Source organism: Herpailurus yagouaroundi, unplaced genomic scaffold (assembly GCF_014898765.1).
Source record: "Herpailurus yagouaroundi ecotype Mexico unplaced genomic scaffold, PumYag 28, whole genome shotgun sequence".
Classification (NCBI taxonomy): domain Eukaryota; kingdom Metazoa; phylum Chordata; class Mammalia; order Carnivora; family Felidae; genus Herpailurus; species Herpailurus yagouaroundi.
Genome location: NW_024412376.1, coordinates 152,309,533 through 152,333,499, shown reverse-complemented (window position 1 = coordinate 152,333,499; position 23,967 = coordinate 152,309,533). Strand labels below are relative to the sequence as shown.

Below are 23,967 nucleotides of genomic sequence, written 5' to 3'. Positions count from 1 at the left end.
ATTTATCTATCTCCAATGGATTCTGTTTCTCTAGAGAAGCCTGCCTAATATAGTCACTGATCAAGGCCTGAGTGATGCATGTTCAGGATCAGACTCCATGATACTTAGGAGGCAGAAGCTGCTAAAGGGCTGAGAATTGAATGGAAATACCAGAAGTCATGTCATGCTGGGAAATATCGAAATTCTGACTTCATTAAAAAAAAAAGAAAAGAAAAGAAAAAGGAAAAGGAAAAGGAAAACAAAAGGAAAGGAAGGAATGAAGGAGTAAAGTGCGGTGCTGCATTAAATACCACTGGCATTCACTGGAGAGCTCAGAGACTATGTTCTTGGAGTAAGGATCATTTCCCAGGGTAAAGGCCACACCCCATGACTACATATAAAACCAAAATTAACCTATCCTAACAAACAGTAGAACGAAAGTTGGTAAGACCAAAAGGAAGTGCTAGTAACTATGGAATACCTTCCAGAAAATATTTGACACATTTGAAAAGAACATAACAAATTCCAAATTCCTTACAATGTATTGTAATAATGTCCGTCATGCTACCAAAAATGAACAAACATGTAAAGGAGCAGAAAAATGTGACCCATAATCAAGATTTTAAGAAAAACAATCGATAGAAATAGACTCTGGGATGACACAGATGTCAAAATGACATTAGCAAAAAAGATGGTCATAATCAGTAAATAGTTGAAAACATTTGGCAATAACATTAAAACTATAGAAAGGAAATAAATGAAGATTCTAAAAATGAGAAGTAAAATATCAAAAATATAAACACTTCTTTAGATGGACAACATCAGACAGGGACTACTGAAAAAAGATTTATGAGCTTGAATAAGATAAAAAATAAGATAAAAAGAGAGGAGTTTGAAAAAAGTGTCCCAAATATTCCAAATTTAGTTATGAACATTAATGTACAGATCCAGAAAACTTTTTGAGCCATGATCTAAATACAAGATGACTCATGCATAGGCATATCACAAACTGGTAAAAAAAATTAGAAAAAAAAAAAAAAAAAAACTTAAAAAAAACCCCAAACCTAGAAGAAAAGGACATATTACATACAGAGGTAAAATAATATATGAGAATGGTTTCTCATCAGAAACAATAGAAGCCAGAAAACAATGGAATGAGTGCTGAGGGACTACAAAGACTTTCAACTCAGAATTCTATATTCAGTGAAAATAATCTTTTGAGAAGGACAGTGAAATAAAGACATTTTCAGATACAGTAAAGCTGAGAAAAGCTATAGCTACCAGAGCTGCATTACCAGAAGTACTAAAGGAATTTCTTCAGGCTTAAAGGAAATGACGTGGTATGAACATCTACAGGTAGAAATAAGTAAAGAGCAAAATAAAGGAAAAACTGAAAATATGTGAACAAATATAAAATAGTATCTTATTTCCTCTTATTTCCTTCGTATAAAACAAAAATAGGTATTGTGGAGTTCGTTACACTTGTGGATATAAAATTTCTGACAATAGCAGAAGACATAGGAGAAGGTAAATGGAACTTTTACTGATAGTACATTTTACACTAAGTGGTACAATATTCATGATAAGTAGTCTGATTAAGTGAAGGAGACATATTACAAACTCTAGATGCTAGGGAAACAAGTAAATAATAGTAAAAGGAGGTACAGTTAAAAAGCCAATTGAGGAATTAAAATGGAATACAAAAAATATTCAGTTAGCCCCAAAGAAGTCAGGGACAGAGGAACAGAAAAGCATAGAGAGAGCATACTAACACAGCGGGCTACATTCAACTGTATCATGAAATCAGAAACCAAGTCTGTCTTATCTACTACTGTATCCTAATTACCTTGCATAATGCTTATTATGTAAAAAGTGTTTAATCAATATCTGCTCAAAGAATAAACCAGACTATCTGTGTTATATGAAGGTCTCAAACAGATTAGCTGCACGTCTATACTTAGCAGATGCGTTTAAAATCTGCATGGTGTATTTCCTCACAGTGTGTGAAGAGTCTCTTCCCCACACCCTAAGCAGACGTCTGTGTAAGAAGGCTCTCCACTCAGGGGGCGCCTGGGTGGTGCAGTCGGTTAAGCGTCCGACTTCAACCAGGTCACGATCTCACGGTCCGTGAGTTCGAGCCCCGCGTCGGGCTCTGGGCTGATGGCTCAGAGCCTGGAGCCTGTTTCCGATTCTGTGTCTCCCTCTCTCTCTGCCCCTCGCCCGTTCATGCTCTGTCTCTCTCTGCCCTAAAAATAAATAAACGTTGAAAAAAAAAATTAAAAAAAAAAAAAAGAAGGCTCTCCACTCAGGATGATTCTGGCTGCATTCCCCAGCCGATAGCACTAAAAGAAAATTAAGCATGAAGGCAGGTCATCAGGCAGAGAGCCTTAGTATGCAAGACATTTTACCCCCATAAATACTCTTTGATAGATTAAAAACCTGACATCACATAAATATTTATTCATTTATTTAAAAAGCATTTATCATAGCACTTGTGCTATAAACATTTAAATAACGTGTATCGTAGATCTGTGGATATATAGCAGTCATACGAGAAAAAGTCCCTGCTCTCCAGATTCTAACCATCTACATCAATTGTAAGACCTATTGCATTGCATGATTGATTTGTACGTTTCTTTCACTAAATCTCAAATGCACCGAAGAGAGAATTCTGTTCATTCATTAATTCGTTTATTCAAAAATCATTCATTGAGTGCCTACAATGTGCCAGACACTGTTCTGGGTGCTGGGAATAATGTAGTGAACAAAACAGACAAAATTCCCGCTTTTTTTCATCACACATTATAGTCAGGGAAAAATAATAAAAATAAATAGCAAAATATAAGGTTTGTCAGATAGAAAGCAGAGACTTCTGTTGGATGGGTTGGGAGGTGGGTGGGGTAAACTGGTACTTTTCAATGTGGTTGCCAGGGAAGGATTAAGTGGAGCGGTATTTGAGAAAACATATCTAATGAGATGAGACAGTTTCTTACTCTGTTTTGATTACTAGCATTATTATCAACTAGTGCAATGTATTACATATATTAGGCACTAATATATATTTGTTGAGTGATTAACTTTATTCATTAGTTTATTCAATTAATACTTATGGGCACCTACAATAGGCAGATTAATACCTTAAATTAATTGGCTATATAAACCTCGAGTCCAATGATCTATTCATAAATTCATTGCCTTAGAAATCAAAATTAAGTCAACTCCCTTATTCTTGCACTGAGAAGTCAAACCAAACTAGAGTTCCAGCACTTCAAAAATCCCGAAACAAAGTAATGCAAAAAGAATAAAAAGTAAGTGTGCCAATACATAGGCCACTTCAAATTGTGATATAACTGGATGAAATGCATTCATTTTTCCTGGTGGGAAAGGTTTCATCTTACAAAGCCTGACATTACTGAAAATCAATCAGCCCAGTACCAGGCGGGTTGCCCTGTATTTGTGACCCTCCAGATTTCAGGAGAGCTATGTGCCAGTGGTCATTTTTCACTGACTGCTTTTCCTGTTCCACAAGAAATACCACTACATGTAAATGTCAGGTTTCAGCGGTGAGTGATGGATCATGATTTATGAATTCAACAAGTAATGATGTTGGTAATAGAAGTGGTAATTTCACCACAATGAGAATTATGCTTATCTTTCTTCTTCCTGTAGCAAAAATGAGTATTTTCTGTGGCTTTGCATGGGAATAAAGGTTCCTACTCCATAATTCACAGCCCTGATCAGCTTCTATCTTGTGCTTTTGAATTATGGACAGTATTTTTCTTCCTAGATCCTCAGCCTGTGGGTGGCAGGTGGAGAAAAATAGCTAATGATGTTTCCATAGACATGGTGTCTTCCCAGGAATCAAGAACTATGACCAAATCACCAGGAGTTCCAGTGGTACTGTGATCCCATCTGTGTCTCCCTCCTTTGAATCAGTGACAAGCTGATGTATGAACATTGACTTGATGTTGAGGCGACAGACTATTTTCTTGACTAGCTGCAAATGCGAACTATTCTGCCAGTGTGTTTATTTTTTAAATAAGTTATTTTTAAATAACTTTAAAGCTTATAAATACACACACATGCAGTTCATTTTGTATTTCCAAATTTATTCCTGAAAAAAACAGGGACCAGATAATTTGGGGTTCATACTCTGGTGATAATTCTTACTGAAAATTGCTGCCATCCATACCGATTGTTAATGATCCCGCAGTCACCCCGGAATGTAATTGTTCACCTTTAAGAAGGGCAGCATCAGGGTTAATGACTGAAAATGAGGAGGAAATAGCTACATTTAATTTGGAACTTTATGACTTTTGGAGGCAGAGCACTGACCTTCTTAATTGACCTGTTTTCTTTTCCCTGACTGTAAAAGAGTTACATTTTATCTATCAGTTAATCCAGAAGAAAGAAGCTACAAGGTGCCTGAATTTGCTGGAAATAATCTACAGAGTCTCAACGCAAATAGAGTAAATTTGCCTCTATTTAGGGCTGCTACTTGAAGACACCTGTTTCTCATAAAGTGAATGCCAATCTGTCTGTCAGCTGTTGGGGGTCTCTTCCGTGTCTCTCTCTGCCTCTGTTTTCTCCAGCTCCCCCTCTCTGTCTCTTCCTTAGCCTTGGTCACTTCCTTACCTCTCTGTCTCCCATGTACTCTCCACCTCCGTGTTTCTCTGGCCCCAGGTTTCTCTCTCTTTGTCCTTCAATGTCTGTATTTGCACCTCTCCTTTATCTTTCTCTGCTCTATCTCTGTCTCTGTCTCTCTCTCTGCCTCTGGCTCAGTCTCTCAATCAAAACAGGGTCCCACTGAATCTTAACCTTTGTGTTGACTGCATGCCTCATGAAAAATTTAGAGAAAGCTTTATCTGAGTACAGGATAATTATTGTACATTATCATAGGCAAATATTGGTAAACAACTGGATGGTCAAGAGCTACAATGCTTTTTTTTTTTTTAAGTTTATTTATTTTGAGAGAAAGAGAGAGAGCCGGGGAAGGGACAGAGAGAAGAGAGGGAAAGGGAGAATCCCAAGCAGGCTCCATGCTGTCAGTACAGAGCCTGATGCTGGGCTCAATCTCACCAACAGTGAGATTATGACCTGATCTGAGGTCAAGAGTCGGGTGCTTAACAGACTGAGCCACCCAGGCGTCCTGAGCTGTGATGTTTCCTAAATGAGTACTAAGTGCTTGCCGTTGTCCACATGACTGCCCTATTCTTTTGGCAGAACTAGTCAGAGAATGCTAGCAGAAAACAGCACGGAAAAGGTGTCAGTTTTCTTTGGGTTCCTTTAAAATTCATCACTGAGGGGCGCCTGGGTGGCTCAGTCAGTTGCATGACCGACCTCGGCTCAGGTCATGATCTCACGGTTTGTGGTTTGAGCCCCGCGTCGGGCTCTGTGCTGACAGCTCGGAGCCTGGAGCCTGCTTCACATTCTGTGTCTTCCTCTCTCTGTGCCCCTTCCCCACTCATGCTCTGTCTCTCTCTGTCTCAGAAATAAACAAACATTAAAAAAAAAATTAAAAAAAAATAACATTCATCATTGAAACCCAATTTTCCTTTGTTCCTTTGCACAAATTACCAAAACTGCTTATGTGGTGAGATCTTTTGTGTGGGAGTTGGGAAATTATCTGGAATTCTCTGTGGGTAGGGCTTGCCCAGGACAGCACCAATTTATGACAATGGTCCTAACATTCCATCTGTTAGCAACCCCTCTTCGTATCCAAAGTGTTCCAATTTAAGATGATAAATTATATTAGCAACAACCAGTGAGGTCTGTTCCTGTAGAATAATGTGCAGTTATTGACAAAATGGCCACTTCATTACATGGTAAATAATGCAAACATGGAAATTCACTTTAAAAATAGCTATAATTAGCAGGAAAAATGAAACAGGGATCTAAAATGAAATTATTTGGATACAATGCAATCTTATTGTAATACTATATAGTATTTTTCAGCTTTCAAATGGAAGAAAATCCTGTCATACATGACAACATGGATGAGCCTTGAGGACATTAGGCTAAGTGAAATAATTTGTCACAGAAGGACAAATACTGCATGATTTCAACTTATAAAATAGATTAAAAGCTGAAAGGAGATTGGTGTTTGCCAGGGCTCAGGGAAGGTGGAAATCGGGAGATGTTTTCCGATGGGTATAAAGTTTCCGTTGTGCTAGAGGAATAACTTCTGCTCATGTTCTGTGTGACAATGTCTCTGGTCAGCAATACTGCATTTTGCATTTAAAAATTTTTAAGGGGTAGATTTCATGTTAAGCATTTTTACCAACATAAAAAAAATGTAAACAATTTGGGACAAATTGATTATAACATTTGTAGCAGAAAGACATGCTGCTTTGGAACCAGAAAGAAGTAATTCGAATCTAAGCTCTGCCACTTTTGTTTGTGAGACTTCGGACAAGTAATCTAAGCTCACTGAGCCTCTTTGACCTCACCTGGGTCACGCGCAGAATAATGCCAGGATTAACAGTAAAACAGGAAAGTTCTCTGAATTTCACTTGAACTCGATCATGCCCTTAGGAAAGAAGGAGATAAATGATGCCTAAAATGCAGTGTTATAACCCAACAATAAGAAGGACTTTCTATGTGCCAAGCACTTTACAAGCATTGTATCATTTAACCTGCACAAGAACTCCATGTGGCAGATAATAACATGATAGCCAGATGACAGCCAAGGGAATTAACGGTAGGGACATGCCTGCAGCTTTTAAGTGGCAGCCCAGGATGTCCACATGTCCATCTGTCTGAATCTGGGTCAGACATTCTGACTTCTCTACTACACTAATAATGGCTCTAATAGATCATTGGGCTATTTCACTTACTGGGTCTGTGAAACCTTCTGCTATAGCATATTTGTTTCACTTTGTGGAATGGTTTTCTATTTCCTCCCCCCATCCCCTCAGTTAGGCTTCTTAAATCATCCCATCTTGAATATAGTACTGAAAACTTGGTGACCTATGTTCCTTTACTAGAAATGCTGCCTCTAATTCTATTTGCTTTAGGACATCTATCAAACTCCTTGTGGTATTAAAAAATAATAATGCAGTTGAAGAGAAAGCTGCACGAGGAGATCCAATTTCTTCATCTGAAAAATGGGGCTAATAATATGTGACATTTACTAATCTCAAGGAAGTTAGGAGATGGATGAAGTAATTGTTTCTGCAAAACCTTCAAATGCTAGAAGAAATAACATATAATCTGTTATGACTTCCAATGTGAAACACTACTTTCCTATTCTTTTGGGTCACTGTATGTAATCTTCATTCAAAACTGCATTTATTCTGTAAAATTATTTGTTCTTTAATCTAACCAATAGATATCTATTGAATATATTATAAGGCAGACCCTGTGTTAGGCACTTGGGATGATAATCAGATATAATATGCATTAAAGCTCAGGTGTTTACGATTTTGTGAATACCAATTAATTGGCCCTGGCTACCCATTAGAATCGCCAGGGTGGCTTAAACATTAGCTATGCCTGATCACTCCTGACCAAGTGAATCGGCTAACTCAAATGGGCCCTAAGAAAGAAGGCCATATGAAGATGGAGGTAGAGACTGGATTACTGTAGCTACAAGCCGAGGAATGCTAGTGATTGCCATCAACCACCAGAAACTAAAAGACAGGCATGAAATAGATTCTTCCTCAGAAACTCCAGGAGGAACCACATTTGCTGCCACCTTAATTTCAGATTTTTGGTTTCCTAAACTGTGAGAGAATACCTTTTCATTATTTATAGTATTTTTTTTTTTTTTTTGAGAGAGAGAGAGAGAGGTGGAGGGCACCAGTGAGTGAGGGTCAGAGAAAGAGGGAGAGGGAGAGAGATAGAGGGAGGGGGAGACAGAGAGGCAGAGACAGAGACAGAGGGAGAGAGAGAGAAGTGGGGCTCACCCAGGGCTTGTGTTTTACCTGAAGCAGGGCTCGAGCTCACCCACTGTGGGACTCGAACTCATGAACTGAGATCATGATCTGAGCTGAAGTCAGATGCTTAATGACTGAGACACTCAGGCACCCCCACTATTTGTAGTAATTAATTACAGAAGCCATAAGAAACTAATACAGAAGTCAATTAACAAATTTTCAAGAATGTCAGAAAAAATCATATGGTATCATGGCCATATATTCATCCTCTAGGACACTTCCTTTGTCTATGGAGTTCTTCAAAATATAAGACATGGTGCTCTTAATAGCACTGATTAATAGTACTTCTTAATAGTACTGATATGTTTTTGCAAACTCCCACTAAGCATGTTTATCCTAGGTGAATTAATTTATGACACACTATGATTGAGTGGATTTCTCCCTTTTGGAGATGATATGTTCTATATTCTGCAGTCAGGGTTTTGGGTAAATCTCTGCTGAGGATAAGCATTTACAGAGACCTAAACTAGAAGTGAGGATCTCTGCTTCCTTCTCAAGTTAATTAACTAATGAGATATGTACTGAATATCACATGATTTTCCATATCATCTAGACCAATAGCCAGACTCCTTACAACGACCTACAAAGTGTGCACAGTCCTCCCACCAAAGTTTATTTGTCTATCTTATCTCCTATTTCACTCTTCTCATTCTGAACTTGCCACTGACTGGTCTCTGCTCCTGTAATATCTCACCTCAAATATCTTCACGATCACTCCCTCACCTCCAAGTCTCTACTCCCAACGCAGCCAACACAGTGAGACCTCCTTGGCCGTCCTATTGAAACCAGAACTGCCACGCAACTCCCTATTCCTCTTTCCTGCTTTACTTTACCCCACCGATTGGTTTATTACATGGGCTGATTTGTGTCTCCCACAAATTCAGATGTTGAGGACATAACTCCCAGTATCTCAGAATGTGACTGTATTAGAGACAGAGCCTTGAAAGAAAGAATTAAGTTAAAATGAGGCCTTTGGGGTGGGCCTTAATCCAGGCTGACTGGTGTCCTTAGAAGAAAAGGAAGAGACTTCAGGGATGTGTTGAGCACAGAGGAAAGGGCATGTGAGTATACAGAGAGAAGGCATTCATCTGCAAGCTCAGGAGAGAGGCCTTGGGAGAAAGCAAACTGTTGACACTTTGATCTTGAACTTCTAGCCTCCAGAGCTATGAGAAAATAAATTTCTGTTGTTTAAGCCACCCAGTCTTTGGTTATGGCAGCCCTGGGAAACTATTACAGTTAATCATAAAAATCTATTGTCTAACCTGGAACACCACTGAAAATAAAAGGGGGCATTATGATAATGATACCAGGACAATTGACATAAACAGTGACTTTCCAGGTACAGCAGCACGTTCGTAGCCCTATCCATAGTGCCTGTCACTGTTAATATACAATGCACTTTAGTTATATGTTTATTGTCTGCCTGACTCCACTAGATAGTAAATTCCTTGATGGCATGGGTTTTCTGTTTTTACTGCTTTATTCCCAGTACCTAAGTGTATGGCATATGGTTGATTCTCAATTAAAAATAGGCTGAATAAATAAATGTAAACTGTAGTTGAGTGGCTGATGCCCACGGATCTGTATGTAAGACTTTATACACAAGATCGTAGTGTGATTACCAATTATTTTGTATCTGCTACATGCTAGGCTGAGTGCTAGGCATCTTATATATGTTATCCCTCATCCTTTTTTGTAAGGATTTTGTAAGCTAGGTTTGATCCCTATTTTATACTCCAAAACCTAAATATATCAGAGATTTTAGGTCACTTCTCTATCCCTCAGCAAGTAGGTAAGGATTTAAACTCAGGTCTGCATCTCCTAATACAGAAAAGATATTTGCACATTCTCAGCAGTTAGAAAAGAACACAGATGCAGATTTCCAACTCAACAAGTCCATTGAAATGGTCAATATGCATGAGTCACAATATTGTACATGTCGAGGTAGAAGTGATATCTACAAATTATATCAATGTGGGTTCAGAGTAAGTCATGTGGAATTAAACTGTGTAAGTGGAAAGATTCCCTAATACTTTAATCCTAAATTCTCTATCAGCACTACAGAAAAATCAAGAGCAACAAATCAATGTCCCTAAGATGGATATGAGGAGCTCTCCCTGCTAATTTATTTTTAGTAACTAATGCTTTAGATTGACACACCATGTAAAATACTGTCCTTGAAAACAGGCAGCTTTGTCTGATGCTTAGGATTTTTATTTATTAGAAACGGAGCCAGGAAAATCTGATGTTAAAATTTATCACCGCAGCTGAGGGGCTATGCCCTGCTAAAGAAAATTAATTGTATGCCAATTTGGCAGATGTTGTCTGATACCTTTTTGTAAGTAACCATCTTGACCACATCAAAATGTTACTTACCTAAGAGAATGCTTTGAGTTACCCTTCCATAAAGTGTAGTCACATTTTGCATGCAAATTTGAAATAATACTGTATAAGTAATAAAGTCTCACACTATGTGAAATTTTAAAGTAAGGCAATACTCAAATTTTTGTTACACTTGTTAAGAATTTCATAACTTCAAAGCTGGCAGGCTGAATGAATGGTGAGCTAGCAGGATAAGGCAATATTCTTTAATGCTTGTAATAGAAACCCTGGTCATTCTTTTTAGCCGTATGGAAACATCTAATTAAGACTTTAAATTGCTTGAGGTCCTCAAGAACATGTTCTTAAAATGAAGTATAATCCCTCTGTAATTCACATTAACCAAATATGCATCCCAAATACAGTAGGACAAAAATTTTAATCCTGAAAATCCTAGCAGCACTTAATTTAATTCTACAAATGTCTGTTCCTGCTTTAGTTTTATTAAATGCTCCTTGATGCTTTCTCTTCCTAGGGATCATAGGATTTTATTGAAAAGAAGGTAAATTTTGATAGATAAAAGTAAAATAATTTAGAAAAATCACTTTACTCTGGAGGCCGATCTTGTGCCTCTCTCTATGATTCAGAACTCCTGACACTGTATTGAATGTATTAGATTCTCTGGATCTTCCAGATCTCCATGGACTCCATATAGGACTGCTTAGTAACCCCAAACCATCATATTTTAGAAATTGGCTATGGCCAAATATTATAAAGTCATTATAAATACTGTTTTATATAAGCTTCATCCAAATCATTTACCAAGGAAGAAACTGAACTCAATAACTTTTTAGGTTTGCCCAAGATCAGAAGCCTAAAAACTAATGGAATGGGTGTATGAACCTGGACTGTCTGAATACTAAGGTCACACATTTACTATTTATGATTCATTCATCTTTGTCTCCCACAAGTCACGCACGAAGCCCAGCATCAGCTGTTCAACACATATTTGTTAAATGAATGAATAGATGCTGGTTGAGTTCCGCAGGAAAAAGGGAACTCCTTTATTTATGAGTAAATCATGACTTTTTCAAGGTTTCCAAAAAACAATTGGCATTTTCACAATTAGCATTTTCATAGGGACAATCTGAGATGCCAGATCCTGGCAAACTTGTCACTCGTAGTCAAGGGTGTTTAGAAAGCTGAGTCTTGAGACTTTGCAGAGACTGCCCTTACTTGGTGGCCCTCGGTGTTAGGCTGTGATTGATGGAATTAGGGGGGAAGCAAGGGGAGGTGCTGATGGTAGGAAACCCACATTGTCAACAAACTTGAATAACTTCAGATAACAACACTGTTAAAACACACTCAGATCACTCCCAGGAACAGACCAGAGTCATGAAATTAAGATAAGATCCATAGGGAGTGTGTGTAATACTGTCCTCTCAGGCTACAATTTCATAGGAAGCTTGTAAAAACAGCTTTGTGGATAAGGAATTATGGGTCCTATCTTATTCTTTGAGTGATTAAAGCCATTGAATTCAATGTGACCTCAGGATCACATGTGTACAGAACCGAGCAGAAAAATTTGTCTGATAAATGTTTTAATAGGCAAGATAGATCTGAGGTTCAGGTAGGCTTTGGGGAGAACATTGAACTAATCAGATTTGAGCTTCATGTTAATAATGATAGTAACGGCTGCCTTTTTGTTTATTTTTTGAGCACTTAAACACATTTTTCAATGTTTATTTCTTTTTGAGAGAGACAAAGAGAGCGCAAGCAGGGGAGGGGCAGAGAGGAAGGGAAACACAGATTCTGAAGCAGGCTCCAGGCTCTGAGCTGTCAGCACAGAGCCCCATGCGGGGCTCCAACTCACGAACAGTGAGATCATGACCTGAGCCGAAGTCAGATGCTACCAAGCTCTCCATTATTTTTTGGGCACTTTAAAAAGCTCTATCTAATTTGATCATCAAAAACAGTTGTGTGAGATAAGCTTGTTTGGTACTATAGCCTATAATTTACAAATGAGAAATTTCAGGAAGCTTAGAAAATGTACAGCTCAACAGCTGCCTGGCTGAGATTCTGTTCCAGATCCTCTCAAACAGGGTTGCTCTTTTCCAGTATGTTCTTGCTACTTAAAATGTATTCAGAATCTCAGCATCATCTGGGAGCATGTTAGAAATGCACAGTCTTCCGACCCATCCCTGAGCTACTGAGTCAAAATTTGCATTTTAATAAGATTCTCAGGTGATTGGTATGCACTTTATATCGTGAAAGACATCTTATACATTATGCTGTATTACTCATCCGGAATGCCTCTAGTTTGGGAATCTTATCTCAATTTGTTACGAAGGAGGGTAAGTGAAGGCACAAAATCATAAGAATAAGTGACCGATCTCTGAATCTTCTCAAAACATAATCAGATTTAAATATTGATGGCACCAGTGATATTAATATAGTATGGGTTAAGATTAGAGACTCTGAACACTGCTTTTGCCATTTACTGTGAAGCTTTGGCAACATTTTTTAACTCTTGAAGCTTCAGTTCCTCCTCTGGAAGTGAGGGTAACAAGCACACCAACCTCATGAGGTTGTTGTGAACATCATCATATGAGTCTTCAGAGCTGATACTTGAGGAGTACACAGTAATGCTCATTATTTTAAGCACGGTACACAACAGAGATTCACTCTAGCTGTCAATCTTACCAAGGAAAGAACTTCCAAAGAGTTTCTCTTGGTTTTTCATTAAGTCAATCCTTTGCACACTATCAAGGAGACTCCCTTCCCATTGACTCTGATCTATGGAATTCTGCCAAGAGGCACAAGTTCATCGTGGTTTCCAGTGAATTGCCCCAGAAGGAACCCTTGCACATTTTCTAGTCTTTTCATCCCAGGGATTGTTCATTTTTGTCCACATTCTAACAAGCCAAAATTTTATATAATGGGGTAATGTGAGTTCTTCCTTTTTGGGACCTGAAAATCTGGCCCTTCTAGGGTTTCATAAACTTTAAAAAATTATTCTTAAAATCCATGGAATAACTGAGAAGAAATTTGGATAAATTCTCTATGGGGTCTGGACATAAGAGGATAGAGGAGGGTTTGTCTATGCTGGAGTGCTCAGAGATCCAGGGACACTATAGGGATTGAATTCTAGGAAAGGAGCTGATCACAGCAGAGTTAGCTGATAACTAGGAACCATGGGGTCCTCAACTCAGTCCCCCAGCTCCATTCTGCTGGTGCATCAGGGTATTTTATAGTAAAGGTACTAAGAATAAACCAACTGGCTGTGTCGTCTCTAGTACATGCAGAGGTAGTATGAAGAACTTTTATTCCACATGAGACAAGAAACATGGAAAATGCCTTACTAAAATGTGCTTAGCAGGATGAGTCATTATTAATTAAAATTGTGTGCTTTTTCTCATGTGGAAGGAATTTCATAATCTCAAAATGTGTGGTGTGCTATTTAAAATTAAATATCAGAAATGACTAGGGTAAAAACATAGGAGGCTAATACCAATATGCTGTTACTGGATACAGAATCATTACTCTTTATAGTGCTAGCAAATCCTCACAAGGTTGGGAGAAGGATCTGAAAACACTAGGAACTGTCAAAGGTATGCAATGAACTTAACAATGCAAAATGAAATGTAAGTGGAGTATCTTAATTCTTCTTCTTGTTCTTCCTACTGAACAACAATACCGTATCTTTCTGTGGGTTTTTGTTTTGCATCATTACTTGATCTGGCACTCCCAATTTCCTGCTGATTTTCACTGGACAAATATTAACAGAGGGGATGAGTGCCATGGCAGGAATTTAAAGCCCATCTTCCTCCTCTTCCTGGTTTGCTCATTCCGACACAGCCCGGTGCCTTCCTCCTACTGGAGGACTTTGTGGTTTCATGAGCCAAAGGAAAGGAAAGCAGTCTTTTTTTCTTCATCATGAACTTTAAGAATGTGAGTAAAAAATGATGTCACAGATTTTTTCTAAGTCTTCAAAGATGAAGTTTTTATTTTTAGTTGGAAAAGAGTTATTTCTTGAAAAATGAAGTAAAACAGATTCAAATTTTAAATATGTATGTCTCCGTATATTTTATTTATTTTTTCTACATTTTTTAATGTTTATGTTATTTTGAGAGAGAGAGAGAGAGCATGAGCTGGGGAAGGCCAGAGAGAGGGGGGCACAAAGGATCCCAGGTAGGCTCTGGACTGACAGCAGAGAGCCCAAAGTGGGGCTCAAACTCATGAACCCTGAGATCACCCAGGTGCCCCTGTCTCCATATTTTTAAAGAGCTGAGAGCCATCTTCAAATCATTATAAATTGGTCAATACATAGTTTCACCTGCATGCTCTTTTAGTTGTGGCTTCTTTCTTAGCTGAATTTGAAGTATCTTCCTTCATTTTTAAAAATCTTTAAGAATTCATTTTTACCTTTCACCTTATTGAGATTTTATTTTTTTTTATAGTGTGCCTTTGGTTGCTTATTTTTAACTGAAAAATTACTATGTTTTATCACATCAAGTTTAATTTTATCCTTTTACTGCTTTACTTGGGTCTATTTATTTATTTATTTATTTTGGTCCGGTTTCTAATCATTTTTCAACATATTTTATTCTATTTTAAAAGTTTTGCCTCACTATTTTTCCTTTTTTGGTTTTCATAGCTTATGTATCATCCATATTTCTTATTTCTACCTTATATTTACTGTTCTTAGTAAGACCAGGCTTTTAGTAACTTAAGTTGCTCTCATTTTAATTGAGTTTTTGATTGTTTCAGTTTTTTGTTTTTTGTTCTTTTAGATTTTAAAAGCCTTTTTATTTTGGAAATATTAACATCTATAACTCAATTTTTATCATCTTACAAGATTTTAAGCTAATTTTCTTCTGTTGAGTGTTATATTTAGTTTTAATTCTAAATTCACAATGGTCGGCAGGAAGAGTGATCATAAAAGTGGCATCTGGCCTAGAAACTTTGATCTGAACAAGAGTGCTTGTGTCTGGGTGGAACTTTCTCTTGTTTATTTTTCCTCCATGAGAGAGGTGGCTCAAGCCTTTTTTGCTCTCATTGGCTCTCCATTACCTGGCTCATAGGGGGCACTTAAAAACCTATAAAAGATAATAATGATTTATAATGATTATTAAGGATTATATGAGTCTATTGACAAAAACAGCAATTTACTAGTACTGTGTGTCAGACTCTCTCCTGAGGACTTCCATGCAGTAACTAAATCTTCCCAATAACCCTTCAAAATATCACCCCAACCTATAGATGAGGACATTGAGACCTGGGGTGATATTAAGCGGCCTGCCTGGGTCACTGAGTTAGTAAACTGGTACAGCCAAGACTTGAACCCTTGTAATCTATCACCAGATCCAGGGCCCTTAGCAATCATTTGCCCAATGTCTGGCATATCATGTACCAACTGGTTAATAAGAGGCAGATACCATGGGGAGGATATCTCTAAACAGACTGTCAGGCAATGACTACCTAAGACACACCAAAGATATGCGACCTCATAAATCTATGCAGGCAAGCTAAACTAAGAAAGAAAAGCCTGGAGCTTATCTAGAAAATTCATGACCAACTGGCAATACCTTTAATTGCCCGAGCTGATTACTTTGAGCAGACTGTCATCAGCCCTTCCCTGCCCTGAGGCAGTCCTTGCTATCCCACTCTATTAGATTATCAATTTTAAATCAAACACAGCAGGTGGTGGCTGACTCTCCTTGGATGGGCTCCTCTCAGTTTGCCAAAGATTTATGGAAGCAGTATTTTAAAAAATCACATTTACCCACTGAGCTAATTTCCTTCTCAGTTAGAATTCCATCATTCTAGTCCAAAGAGTAAAAAGTAAATGGAGAACTTAATCAGCTAAACATAGAACTTTCTATATTTATGTATATATGTTACCTTTGTCTAGAGGAATAACTCTCTGTTCCCATAGTTAAGCTATTCTCACAGAGTTAAGATTCAAGAATCAAAAAATAAAAATAAAAAAAAGTTCTCCTATATGCTTGATTTTATAGAATGTTGATTTAGTAACAATGGTTTAAAACTAAACACTATTTGAACCCTAGCAAAGTCTTGTATGTGTCAAGGCTTCATATTAGAGCTATTTGTCAATTATGCATTGATGATTCAGAATTTTCTCAACAAAAATAATTGCATAGCACTGTGATTTTCATATTATTTTTTTAAGTAAGTGCTTAAATATAACATGGATGGACTTTATAGATTTTTAAAATTAACACAGAGCGTATCTAGCTAAATGCATAGCATGGAAATAACTCATCTATTTTTTACTAGTATCCTTGATTGCAGAGTACTTAACAAAAAGCTTGTTTAATTAAACCTTAACTTTTTTTCCTACATCCTGATTAGAAATTGTTAAACTAATCATATAATCTTAAATATTAATATTTTAAAATTTACGAATTTCATGCAAGAACACTTGCTTCAAATTAAATTTCTTTTCTGTCTAAACAAATCCATGAGGATGTAATTCTAGTCATGTTTATCCTTAGTCATCTGAGGACTGAGCAGTAGAGAGACAGTAGTAAGAAGGTGCTTTTGGAAGAAGGAGGAAGAAGAGGATGAAGACGGAGAAGAGGGACAGAGGGAGAAGAGAAAGAAGGAGAAAAAGAAGTTGTTTTAGAGGAAGGGGTTTAAGGAAGGCATTTTCGGCCCAACTCAAACATGAGATAATGTTATTAGAATTAAAGAGTAAAAATGTTTTAGGGACGCCTGGGTGGTGCAGTCCGTTGAGCGTTGGACTTTGGCTCAGGTCAGGACCTCGCAGTCCCCGAGTTTGAGCCTGGCATGGGGCTCTGTGCTAATAGCTCAGCCGGCTTCGGATTCCATGTCTCCCTCTCTCTCTGCCCCTCGCCACTCGTGCTCTGCCTCACTCTGTCTCTCAAAAGTAAATAAATGTTTAAAAAAAGTAAAAATGTTTTCTTTTGTGAAGAGTCATTCTACATATAGATGGTGTATTGATGTGCTAGGGCTATCATAACAAAATACCACAGACAGGATGGCTTAAAGAGCAGCAATGTATTTCCTTACAGTCTTGGAGGCTACAAGTCTAAGATCAAGCAGGTTTTTTTCTTTTCTGAGCCTCTCTCCTGTGCTTGTAGAAGGTTTCTCACAGTGTCCTCATCTGGCCTTTCTTTTGTTCTCCAGAATCCCTGATGTCTCTTCTTCTTCAAGGACACAAATCATACTGGGTGAGGGTCTCACCCTTATCACCTCATGTTAACTTAATCCCATCTTAAAATGTCTCATCTCCATATACAATCACATTTTGAGGAGATGGGATTAGGGCTTCAACCTATAAATTTCGCAGGAGTCACAATGTAGCCCACACCTGGAGGCTTTCAGTAAGTGCTTGCTAATTGCTGAGGGGCAAATGACTGTCTACTGAGAAACAGAAATGATCCTGAGAGCTCCTTTCAACATTATCCAATGAGGTGGTGGCAAATGGGAAGCGTCAATGTTCTTCTGGTTCTGAAGGTCATGTTGCCCCTTCCCAGTCATTCCCATAGTCCCTCTTGATTGAATGATAATAATACTATAACTGGCTACCCATTCTCATCTATGTCTCGCACTTCCATGTGATTGACCTTTCTGAAGCACAGTTCCAACATAACAAGTCAGTTAACACTCACTAATTCAGGCAATGCATACTTCTAAGTGTGCCCATGCCAAGAACTCTACTAGGCACAGGAAATCCAAGAGAGAGCAGACAAAACTTTCCATTGATTCCATTGCCTGACAGATAAAATCCAAAATTCTTAACGTGGCATTCAAGGGCATTCAGTACTTACAGCTTACCCACTTTTCAGTGTCCCTTCCTTAAATGTCCCTATTACTGTATTCATATAGGGCAATTTTTCATCTTCAAAATATAGTTTGCATTTTACAGCCAATAGACCCTAATCTCTCTCAGGCTTTCCATCTGCTCCCTCACCTATGTATTCTTTCATTCCATTTTTAGATCTCTACCATGGCACACTGTAGTGAGACTTTTTGGAAATAAGGAGAAGGATACATTTTAAACGTTTCTACATTGAGTGTCTGGGAGGAGTGAGGAAGGAACCACTCAATGGAGACATAGAAACATGAGAGACAAGTATGATATCTGAGGTTGGGTTGAGTTCAGTTTTGGAGGCCCCGTGGAATCACATTCCTCTAATTTTTTTATTGCTGAACATTTAGTGCCCTCAACAGTTCCTGCCATACAGTAATACTCATTTGGTTTAATAAGTATATGCTTGTTGTCCTTGATAAACAAAGAAATGATGCTATGTCAGAAATCAGAGAGTCAGTAAGCACCCATTTATTTAAAAGACACACAAATATAACAATGTCTCAGCACCACAAAAGGAATAATTTCATCCTTGGGGTTCATTATAATGGAAACTGAGTTGTAAATACTAACATAGGTTAGAACTAAGGAGATTGAGTATGGTGTTATGTAAATTAAGATAATCTTTAATATTAATTTTGGGTGAATTAACATATAGTAGTCTAAGAATTTTGACCAAAAATTAGAAAGCCCTAATTTTAGCTCTGTTGGTCACTAGTTTTGCAACTTTGGCTACTAACCAGATCTCTTTAAATCTATATAAAACCTAGACACATAATCTTACCTCATGTGATTTTTGATTATGAAAATTTAAATGAAATAAATAAATATGGAAAACCATTAAAAACTAAAATCATTGTATATTACAGGTAATCATGATGACAAAGGTAACTGTTTTGCTGAATAGCTTTTGATAAATTCAGATAGAAAATATAGAATTTATTTAAAAGCATTTTCAATGGGAATTTGAGAGAATGGTAGTTTGATAATTAAGGGATATAATTAATTATTTACTCTGGTTTTTCTCTTGGTGCTGTTGTGAGAATTGAAGGAATTTTTAAAAAAAAATCAAATTTCCTTGGATTGTTATCAAATGATCAACATTTTAAAGCTAATTTTCATGGACATTTACTTACTCATAATAACTGATTCTGATAAAAAGAGATTCCTGATTTAGAACACTGTACATTTTTGTAAAATCCCTGAGTACGTGCTGCAGAGTATTAATCTAATTAACCAAATCAGATATAACTGTTCTCTTATCTCTTTTGGGAGTCCACTCATCATTCTTTCTTAAAGCCTAATACTTTGAATACTATCTATTGTTATTACAGGTTTCCCAGCCTACTAATTGCACTGAAAATTGCTTTAGGTTTGTTTCCTCAAAGGGTCCGAAGCCGTCTTCTAATATTTCTTTGTAAAAGCTGGTGAGAATTTATCTCAGAGGAATGGATTAAAATGTATATTGAATCGTGTATATTCTGCCATTTTGAATAGAAAACAGGTCAGGGGCAATTTTGCAGCCATGACCCAGGTTCTAGTGACATCTCCCCAGTGAAGTCCTCCCTAACACTCCTCTTCCCATGTAATCATTAGCTGATCATTACTGGAATAGCTGCCATTTGTGGAGCTTGTAACATACACGTGCTGGGCACATACAGCTGTATTGCTTGGGCAAGTTACTTAAGCTATAAGGCTCGGTTTCACCATGGGTTGAGCAAGGATTATAATAGTATTTGCCTCATTTAGTTCTTATAGAGTTCATTCAGAGCTTAAGTGAAATAATTAATGTAAAGTTCTTGGCACAGCGACTATTGCTTCGTAAACAGCTCATAAATATTCGTTATTCTTCTTGGGATAACAGCTTTAACCACAGCAAACTGTGACAACTGACAAGTGGAAACAGCCTCATGTCCACAATCAGACCATGGGAGAATTAATTATGGTAACTCCAGATGACAGAAATGATATGCAGCCGTGAAATAATGTTATAGAAGAATAGATGTGGACATTGAAAAATACTTTAGGTCTGTTGCTAAGTGAAGAAAGTAGGCTACAAACAGTTCAGTCATGGAATGGACTGGAAAAACATACACCAAAATGTGACTAATCACACTACCTTTAGATTTGGGGACCTTTTTGTTGTTATTTATTTTACCTTTGTGTTTTCCTGCTTTCTTCAATGGTTTTCAAAGACTGCTGTTTATTTTATTAAGAAAACCTATTTATAAGAAAGGTATAGCCCTTGTCACTCAGCATATAATCTTCCTATTATTAGACATCCACACAATGATTGAATTGGCTATGTGTATCACCCTTGTCTCACTACCATAGCAGCTTGAGATTTTATAATGTACACACAACTCCCACTAAGTTGCTTAAATACAAACATACAGAACACAGATTATCATCCCCTTTAAATGGTCCAGTGACACTTCTGTTAGGGAAGTTGGGGCATGTGCACGCCAGAAACAAACTTGCTCCCCTGTTCCCCTTAGTCACTCTGTCATTTGGAACATTTTAGTTTGGCCATATTTATACCTCCCTATTCCAACTTTCTTTCTTCTTGCCTGCTTCTACTATAAAGACTGAAAAGAAGTTAATACTAATATCATTTGTCCTCTTTCCATTCATAATTGTTGAAGTGATAGCATTGGGGCAATGAGACATTTGTCAATGTCTATGGTGTTGTTTTCCTGGGTGGGGGGGAGGCTTGTGCTTCATGATAAAATGGCTACTATGGCCAGCATATCTCTCCTTCCCACTTGCCTGAGAATGGATACCACTGAGCCATTGCAGTTATGGCTATGAGCAAAAGGCCAAAGGATTCCCAGAGATGCCAGCCCTGATATTATAGAGCTACAAAATCAATGCCGATAAAAACTTCCTACTAACAGTCTTCTCATGAAGTAAGGAAAGTAAAGTCCCATAGGTTTAAGCAGCCACTAGACAGTTTTTCCAGTTATTGTAGCTCCCAAATATTTGTAATCAGCACATCATTCTTACCTAATCCAGCTGGGAACCAGACCTTATTGGGTTTCTTTTTCTAGTGTTTTGTTATAATCATGTTTTATTTCCTCTCTAATTGACTTGAATTTTCCTTATTGGTTCACTTCACTTCAGAGTACTAAACATGGCCTCCAAAAGACGAATTTCCTACTTAGAGAGGGAGAGAAGGAGCACATGTGTGTCTTAAGTGTGTACACATAAGTCAGTCACAGACAGAAATCATATATTTTCACTCGTATGTGGAACTTGAGAAACTTAACAGAAGTCTGGGGGAAGGGAAGGGGAAAACATAGTTTGAAACAGAGAGGGAGGCAAACCATAAGAGATTCTTAAATACAGAGAACAAACTGAGGGTTGATTGGGGTGCGGGGGAGAGGGGAAAATGGGTGATGGGCATTGAGGAGGGCACTTGTTGGGATGAGCACTGGGTGATGTATGTAAATGATGAATTATGGGAATCTACCCCCCAAACCAAGGGCACACTGTTTATAGTGTATGTTAGCTAACTTGACAATAAATTAAAAAAAAAAAAAAAAAAAAGAGCAGGGAGTGACCTTTTGATCATCACGTACACGTTTTGTCAACAGCATTTGTCCAGGTGAAACCAGCCCCTTTCAAGCACCATCACCTTTCAGATCTACTTCACTAGGTCAACTTCACTTCTTCCTCCCCTTCCACCTACCCTCCTTCTGCATCATGCCAGGGTTAGGACATGGGGCCAAGTCTGGCAAGAATCATGACCCTAATTTAGGTCTCAAAGGAAAATGAAGCAAAACAAGACTCAAGAAAATGTCAGGACGTTTTTCCCTTCTGTTTCCCACTCCCCAATTCTTATAAAACTCTGGTCCTTCCCTCCACAAGTTCAGTGATCTAATGGAAGCCTTGGATTCACTAAAACCTGCAGTATCTTGCCCAGCTTATTCATACCCGCATATAGCTCTTTATTCCAACATAATTATCTCTTCCAATCCCACCTCTCTTATAAAGCTCTGCTCCTCTTATGGATTGGAAAGCAATCTGATTACACCACCTTGAAGATACAGTTGTTTGTTCTTGTCTTGAGCCTCTTGCTCCACTCAGCCCCTTCTGGGTGTGACAGACCTCCTGGGCCAGCATTTAGACCCAGGTAAGAGAAGCCTTGCCTCTCGCTGCAGTTGAGTATTTGATTTTTTCCCCTCTGGAAAAATGAATGAAAAGCATCTGAACTCTTAATACTCTGGAAACCTCACGATGAAGACTTTTACTCAAAAAGAGGAAAAATGAGTAAATTTGAGCACAACCCCTATTTCTAACCTTCTAACTCTATTTTTAATAAACTTAGATTAGGAAAAAGAGGGAACAGAAATCTGCATTCGTTGTAGCAGAGGTTTTCTGTCCATTTTTTTTGCAGGGTTACCCTTTCCTCTTACTAAGCAATTTTTCTTTAGTTTGACTTGTTTGACTCTGAAACCTACAAATTATTCCTGTTTGTAGAAATGACCTCATTTTATGACCAAATTTATAATAAAGCACAATGACCATTATGGATAATATTAAATAAGTGTCCACTTAACTGTAACATAAATTTTGTTTGCTTACAGCACTAACTCTACTCATGGTGTTCAGTTTCCGTGGTTCATTATTCAAAAGCCATGCACTTTTGGCTTAAACACTGTATAGAATAAAGGGACCCCCTAATCCAGTGTGAGTAAAAATAGGTTGACTTTGTGGCACTTGGGTGGCCAGTTGAGTGCCTGCCTTTGGCTCAGGTCATGATCTCACGGTTTGTGAGTTCGAGCCCTCCATCGGATCGGGATCACTTCTGTCAGCATGGAGCTGCTTTGGATCCTCTATCCCCCTCTTTCTCTGCCCCTTCCCTGCTCACTCTCAATCTCTCTCTCTCCAAAAAAAAAAAAAAAAAAAAAAGAGTTGACTTTATCTTATGTCTGCTGCCTTAAGATGGGTTATATTAGTTTTAAAAGATCACGTCTGAAGGAGAGGAGGGCAGGTAAATTTCTGGTAATAGTTCACAATTTCAGTGTTGTCTAATCCCGTGACTCATTTTAAAAGATGAGTGCAGTGAAGCTAGATTGCATTGCGCTGCTATCTTCTTGACATCTTAATGACCTAGCCTGGCAGTGATTAACTGAGGCTTTGCTCCTAGGAAGGACTTTTCCTTTTCTCTATTAAAAATAAATAAATATAGAAATGGCCTTCACTTATTGGATTCACCTTATTCTTTGACTCAGAAAATAAATCCTAACAGTTTTTTCATTTCAGGTATTTATAAATAAGGTTGTAAGCCTATCAGACAAATTTGTGAATGACTCTGTTATCCCCTCCATTGCAGAAACCAGAAAACTGGAATCATGACAGGAAAGATTTTTGCCTTCAAATAATTATCCATGTGGACACCAGATTGAGTTTTCCAAAGCAGTAATCTGGTCACACCCTAACCCAGATCACAACGCATCAGTGTCTCCTCACCACTCCTCTGTTCCATAATAAGGTCCTCCCTAACTTTATCCCTTAGTTCTTAGTAACTCTCATCTTCTGCTACACACTTCTCTAAATTAGGGTCTTCATAACCTGGCAGTACAGTTATAAGAAAGCAGATTATTTTATATTTTTGTGACTCTCATTAGAATTACTTCTCTGCCTATCTTCCAGGGTAAGTTCTACATATGTTTCAAATCTCAGATTAATCAGTAATGGAAAGGATAATGTAAATTATCTCTATTTTCAGATGGCATTATCTGCTGTATAGAAAATATGGAAGAATCCACCAAAAAACAATTATAGTTAATAAATGAGTGCAACAAGGTCACAGCATGCAAAGCCACTATACAAAATGTAATTGTATTTCTCTACAGTAGCAATGAACAA

At 37.8% G+C, this 23,967-nt stretch overlaps 1 protein-coding gene across 5 annotated transcripts in view; it reads right to left on the bottom strand.

The window, feature by feature from the left end:
- KCNIP4 (potassium voltage-gated channel interacting protein 4) overlaps nt 1-23,967 on the bottom strand; it is a 1,166,664-nt gene that overhangs the window by 139,917 nt on the left and 1,002,780 nt on the right. The gene's annotated exons all lie outside the window — the stretch shown is intronic.